Raw genomic sequence first — 7,728 nt, 5'->3', positions numbered from 1 at the left:
GGGGTGGGGTGGTGGTGGTGGTGGGGGTGCTTAATTTAACCATGTGCCCGTAAGTGAGGAGAGCCGGTAAGCAAATGAGGACCTTTCATTAAATCAAAGGTGATTTTTGTTCTGCTAATGGGTGCCCCAAAAATCTAGTACAGCAGCGAAACATGTGATCATTCTCTGTGGAGCCTGCTATACTGCTACAGACCGGTCAGGGCTATTCTTATTACAGTATGCATAATGTAATGAGCATGCTTGTTTAATTTAATCACACTGAGTGGACTGTGTTAGTATTTCTTTGAAACGACAAAGCCATACAAGCATGTGGTATGATAAAAAAAAAGGGAATAAATAATACAATCACTCACCCGGTTTGTACAGTTAATGCACTTGCTATTTCACAAATGGCAGCCATTTACATGGTATAGTGAGTTCATAGTATAGGGTAGTCATGTGGCCTTCTGCTGTGTTTTTTTCCCACGTTAGAGCTCAATTTTACATTTGAATGCCCAACTCTCGAATGTCTTTAGAATTATTGTCCTTAAGAATCGCTATCATCCTCAAGTCGTCCACCGATTGGTCATGACAGGGCCAAAATGGCCACTGTGGTGAAACACCTCAGAGAAGCAAAGGAAGTTTAGCCAAAAAACACGCTGAGCCATTATGTTAAAGTAAACGACAGCACTTCCTAATGTCATTTGGCAGTGCTAGCACTCAGCAATTAGGGCCTCTCTTAATGCGACGCTGGGAGCATTTCTCCTCAAGGTTAGCGCCTCATTTCCCCACGATGGGTCTGCAGGGCTGCACCAGATGCATTGTGGGAGCTGGGGGGCGCGAGTTAGGACAGGTGTCCGCCACCTTGGATATCTCCCCTCGCAGCTGGCACCAGCTGGCACCCCCAGTGCCCCATCCGGACGGTCTGCTCTCCCTTCTCCGTGGAGGAGAAGGAGGAGGAGGAATAAGTGGGGGGGGGTATGTCAAGGGCAGACCTGGTACAAGCTCACTCACAGGGCACCCATGCCATGACATGACCTGGCCCCTAGGGGACCTGCCAGCAGTGAGGGGTAGAAGTAATGTGGTGCAGCCGTGCCCGTTTGGAGACCTGCTCCAGCATCCCTAATGGACCGGCAATGATGAGGCCCAACAGTGCCAGAGGGTCAGAGGCAGCTTCTGTGGAGGACGCTGCTCTTCCCACTAGAGAGCAGAGGATGTCATGTCTGAAGGTGGTCTCTCTGGATGCACAGCAGCCATTTCGCCAAGAGGTAAATGGAAGAATCTTTGAATTGCTGAATTACTGATGTATGCACTGTATATTTGCACATGAATATGTAAACCCATGTTGAAAACAAAATCTGCAGAATCATATATTGTAAAATGAGCAGTTTATACATTATATTTATGAACATGCAATGTTCATGAATAGTTTGATTTTCATGACTATGGCCAATTTGATGCTGATGTCATACAAAATAAAATTTGCACAATTTTCTTTATGCTAGTTTCGTACCACAGGTATGTTTTTTTTTTTTTTTAACCGTATATGACATTCAAGCCATGCAGAAAACAAAATATGGGAAGCTGAATTTTTTTAAAAAATGCCGCACCACATTAAAGTGGAAATGAAAATTTGTGACTGAAAAACTAAAACATCATATGTTCATGTACAATTTACATGTTTTACAAATCATTTAAATCATACAGCAAAATATCAAAATACTAGAAGTTCAGATGTTTAATGTGTATATTGTACATTTTATAACATATGTGATTCCAATACAAAAAGATGCATGTGTAGTAAAGGGCTAACTTGTGCAGGGTTAAAGCAAATTATCATGAATGTAAACTGGCTGACTTGTCTCCAGTCAGGAGAAATTACTTCACATTATAAGCACATTATGTTCCAGGCAATACCACACAATTGTTCCCTACTCATGATGTGAGTTAATTCACTTAATATGTCTTTAATGGGGAGAGGCTTTTCTTTGTATAAAATGGTTTCCGCACTGACCATTATCTGAAATCAAGCCTAATGATGGCTCCAGTTTATGATAATGACCATTATCACACAGACCACCATCATGTCTGCCAAATGATCAAATGATCTTGCATTTCTTACTTCCAGTCTGTATTCGTTGGTCATGTAAATTTAAGCCCTTGATTAAGCTTACCCCCCATTTCTCCTCACGCCCCCCTGTATAATATTAGACATCTGATGCTTTTGCTGCTGTTGTTCCAACCTTATATTCAACTAATGCTGCTTTTGAAGTTGTTAACAGCATACACGACAGCATCTTTGCCCTCATCAGCCTGTAATGGGCAAAAATAATAACAATAATAATATGCAGGAATCTCATCATCCGTTAGTTACCGCAGTCATCAGCTTCAGCACATAAAGGTAACTGTGAGGCAATAATAACAATTTGTAATAACACACACTGGCTTTTGGTGTCTGATGCCACATGAATCCTTTGAAGTGCAGACTGTTGATTACTGTAAATGAGAGCTGTTTCAGGGTGGATTGTGGGTAATTATATGCAGTGCACCCCAGGGAGCAGTGCTAGGACCCAGGGGACAGCGGTTCCACAGGAGAGTGAAGCACAGACAGAGCAACACATGCTGGGCCACCGATTCCCAGCATGAAACAAGTCAACAGGCCTGTCTTTTATTTCTAATGTCTGTGATTTACATGAAAGAACCACTGTCACCCAACCGCAACAGTGTGTTGTATACCGCAGTTTGATTGACAGGATTTCATATTTCACATGTCCCTGCACCCCCCACTCCCTCCCTGAACAACTTGATGATGATTGCAGCATAGAACATATTGCCTGTTTAGCTACTGTGAAATGTAACTCCTCCGTATTTAGCATGTGGTATGGATGGCAATTTTTTATCTGTTACAGTATGTCGGATCTGAAATATAATTAACTGTGTGTGTAATTTTAAACTAATAATATCAGAAATTTGAGAAAAGAGGGTTTGCTGTTGCTTATTTCAAACATATATCATATGCAAACAGGAATAGACAAATAACAAATACAACTAAATGATTCAGTTTGATTCATTTAGCATTTATAAGCATTTTATAAATGGTTTATAGCACACTTTATTGTAGTATTGTAGTCAGCAGATATAAGAACATTTTTAAGTGTTTTTAAATGTTGTCATTCATTCTGTTTATGTAACTGCCTCCACTTATAGGGCTTGTTAAACATTTAATAAATGCTTTATAACACACTGTAATGTAGTTATAAGCAGATATAAGTGTTTATTAATGTGTTTCCATAAGAGGATGATGTTTATGATAATCAGATAACAATATGAAATTAGAAATATAAAATTTCTTCAGGAGGGGGTTATAATTGCTGACAAATACTGTAGATTAATAGACATTTAAAAATTCTTTCAAGTATATTATGTTCTGATCTAAACTAATTATTAAATGTTTATTTACTGCTTATAAATTCTAAACAGGAGGAGTTAAAGTCATCAATTTTTCTAAGTACATATTTTCTAATTGTCCTTATCTATCACATATACATTGAAAATTGAATTCAAATTAGGATGCAATGTGAGGCAAAGTTTCCAATCATGCTGGGAGCCCCGCAATCTCTTTCTCTTCACTTGAGCTCATTTCTCCACTAATGACTTTGCCCTCTGATGCAAGCCAAGGGATCATCAAAGGTCCTTGAAACAAAAAGGGAAATATAGCAATTACTGGGACTTTCATCGGCAAGAAAGAGATTAAAAACCCTGTGGTTGTATAAGTACCCGAGAAGCAAACCGGGATCTGTTTCACTATTAAATGTATATTCAAGCACTTCACTGCAGACGTTATTCATCATCAACGTGTTCTTCCTTTCACCACCTTCATTCATTTTTTTCCCATGCATGATAATAGAATCAAATGTATTATGTATTACTAATCACATGATAAAAGCCTGTGGTGCTAGTAACGCATGTAGATTCCAAAATGCTGTGCATGTACAAGAAAAGTCATTGCCTTTTTAACAGTGGCCTGAGGGAATGGGATTGTCCCTTAGCCTCCATAACCATTGACACAAAAGGTCCCCAAACAATTTCAAATTACTGCTTTATTTCTCTCTCTTATATAATCCACCCACATTATTAAATCTACCACCTTCTGGGACTTTACTGATACAATAATATTACAGTGCTAAGATGTTTACATTCGAGACCGCCAGCTTTCCTTGTTATAAACATGTATGCCCTTAGGACTTGTACAATTCGTATGCATACTACTTGGCCTAAATGAGGCACAGGTCATTTTGTTTTTAAGAGGGGTCAATATTACCTCAAGCAAGAGGCCAAGGCCAACACCAGAACCTGACTGAGCAGAAAATGGCTCCTGATACTCACAGATGAGATCTATTATACATTAAACATGCTTGTAAATATTCACCAGTCAGACCATTCAAATGGAAAATATGGTTTAGGTCAAAGGTCTATGAAAATGTTGTCTCCGGAGGAAGTCCCTCTAGAATAGAGGCAATGATGATAACAGGGAGAAACACCCATAGGGGACTAGGGAGAACATTAAGAGTTGTTTTACATGTTTGACTGTGGGACAGCGATGATACCACGGAGATAAATGATGGGCACTTATCAGACTGGACTGACCTAGAGTTATGTACCATGGCTAATGGAATGTAACACTCCCATCAATTATACACAGCCAGGCTGAATTACAATGAATTAATGTCCAATAAAGTTTTCTAAATAATTCTGTTCAAGCATTTTATTAGCATAAAGAATAAAAATAATTAGACCACACAAAGAGAAGGCATAATGCCAGAACAGACAGGCTTTCTGAATATAACAACACTTATTAAAATCTATACCAAAGCACCAAAATGTACAGAATAATTTGTGGATGTCAGTTTTATTAGCGGTTTGCCTCACTGACAGGATCACATGGCTTGAAAATTATTTCATCATGTTCAAGTCCAACTGTGGGACTACGGTGTTATCTTCTATTTTTGTCTCTCTCGGCCGTATATTTCAGAGGCCAGGAACAATGTAGTCTGACAGACATATTCTTTATGAGGGGCTCGTGGCCTCTCTAATTTGACACAGTTGTCAGAGATAAAGCTCCTTAGAGAGTGTGGCCATGCTCTGGGTAAGAATGGGGATTAAATTAACACCCCCACCTTCACATCCTCTGACCCCAATACTGGAGAATAAAACATACATGGTGACTCACTTCAACACCCCACATCTCCCTTCCAACTTCATCTCTGGATGTATTTGACTTATTGTGAAATAAAACAATAATGCACTCCTCAGCTTCTTCTTGCTGACATCCTTATTTTAAGTTAGTTTCGTAAATTGGCCGAGAGTGCAGATTAAATGCAATTAAATTAAAATAAAAAGATACTTTGGCAATTTTAATAAAATTAACAATTACCTGAAGAAACAATGCTGTTTATCAGCAAGCATCTTTACTGTAAATGTGGCCAGTGAGAGTGAAATGACACCCTGAACAGCTTACACAGTGTAACAATACACTCCCTCTCCTTGGTAGTTTCCTATCAAATGACCCGAGCACGTAAAATCAAATCAACACTGGAATGGATCATATCAAATTCTAATGAAAACATAATGTGCTCTTAAAATGTGTGTTGGCCCGGCAGCCAGTCATCCAGAGAGTCTCCCCCAGATGACGTGATGAATAGGGAACACTGATGGAATATGCATCAAAGTCGAGCTCATGATTTATGTAATAGCAGTCACTTGGACACTGATTAGCTGCTCTGTCAAGCGTGTAATACGAGAGGCACAACCCCTGGTTTATCAGTCATTTATCTGAAGTGCGTCCTGATATTATCACTGGATCCTAATGTCATCATTATGCCGCACAGCATGTGCGGGCCAGTGTGTCATGGTGCCGGCGACACTGCCTGTCAGGAGTTCAAGCCTCTTCATTTGCAAAGTGCTCAGACATTCATAGCACTATGTCAACAGTAAAATAGAGAAGCCACATCATATCAGAGATGGAGGGACAGAGGCACACAGGCACACTAAATAAGTGGGCACTTGAGGGTACAGAGAAATTTTGTCACGTCTTTGTAGTTGCAGCATTGCTTATATGATGATCAGGCTAATTCTTTTGAGAGGAGTGTAATAACAAAGTGTCAAAGTAAAAAGAACAAAATAACTGGTTGCCTTTTTCATGCCTGCTTCATGGTTTGATTTAGAGGAACAGACATAACATCTACTGTACACTGGGTATACACAATAAGAACACTCAGACCTCCTCGATGTGCAATGTGAGGCCCACAGAGCCATTTCTCCTGATTAAAATGCACACTCACACACACCACTGTGTGAGAGGATGGTGGTTGTTCAGTCTGTCAGGACTTTCCTGCTCTCCTAGAGAATATCTGATATCATAAATGACTTCAACTCCTCCCACGCCAACATGAGAGGGAGATTGCAAACACAGGAAAAGAGAGCGAGCTATGAGAGAGAGCTATGACAATCATACATTACCGGATAGACAAAACTGCTAATAAACAATTTCAGTCATTATGACAAAAAGGACAGGGTTGTTATTCTCACAAACATCTGGTGCTGTACACTAAAAGGAAGCTGTGCAACGTATAAGTCTATCAACACCTCACACAAACAAAAATAGAGAGGAAAACTGAACAGGAAAAAGAGCTCTTTGAGTCTCAAACAAAAGATGTCAGCCCGGCTGCCAACACAGACAGGGCACCACACCTTGGCAATGATGCCGCTCACAATCAAAGGAACAGTCGTCATCAGTACAGCCGTGTTTTTAAAGGATATCTTAAAAAGATTGAAAATATGTGTCATTATCGAAAACAATTGAGTTTGGAACGTTTAGTATACCGGGTTGTTATGTCACTCACACGCACTTCATGCTGTTTATTTCAACACAGCATAGCTAAAGTATTTCCTGTTTTTAAAAACAAACCATTTGCACTTATCAAAAATGAATCTATATGACTGTATAAACTAAATATAAAATGCGCAAATCAGCTTTGATGTGGCAACACTAATTAAAACTAATATACAATAAATATAGGATGACAAAAAGCAAAAGTTTTCTTGAAAAAAAAAATACATTGCACATTTGAAACGTGTTTTCCTCTTAATGTAATGAAACAAATGCAAATACATCCAGTGTGAGTGACTGCCACATATGATAATTGTCTGGCCACTGACTGCAGCATTAAAATGATTTCAAACAGTATGGCTCAGAAGATCCAGCAGAGGGGGCTGCTTACTGCAATCATATGCTGATTAATTGAGCTTGATTCTCCCCATGCTGCGAACATAAGTTGTCCCACACTGTAGGCTACATGTTGGTATGTGGGTAAAGGTTACAAGGCTTTATCGAAGTCACCTTTTACCACAGGTAGCCCTTCACATCATTTTTGATGAATATTAAGAAAACAGTGATTTTCTGATTATCCCTCATCAAGCCTATATCAAACTAGGTTATGTTCATTTTTATTAATTGTGCATGTTGCTCTCTAATTAGCTAATGAGAGACAAAAAGCAGGTTTAGAGCAGGAAAATGCAAATGACTCTTAGAAAATAGCACAAAAAAGTAAATGGCAAGGCTGAGAATCATCCTTCATTGAAATGTCAGAGATAAATGGCTCAAATGTCACATCAATTAAAACGGGGGACAGTTAGTAGTTCATTAAAGAGAGAGCCATATTGCACCGTCGGGTACCGTTGCCAACCCTT

Source organism: Pempheris klunzingeri, chromosome 12, assembly GCF_042242105.1.
Source record: "Pempheris klunzingeri isolate RE-2024b chromosome 12, fPemKlu1.hap1, whole genome shotgun sequence".
Taxonomy (NCBI): domain Eukaryota; kingdom Metazoa; phylum Chordata; class Actinopteri; order Acropomatiformes; family Pempheridae; genus Pempheris; species Pempheris klunzingeri.
Note: the sequence above shows the minus strand (reverse complement) of the source record.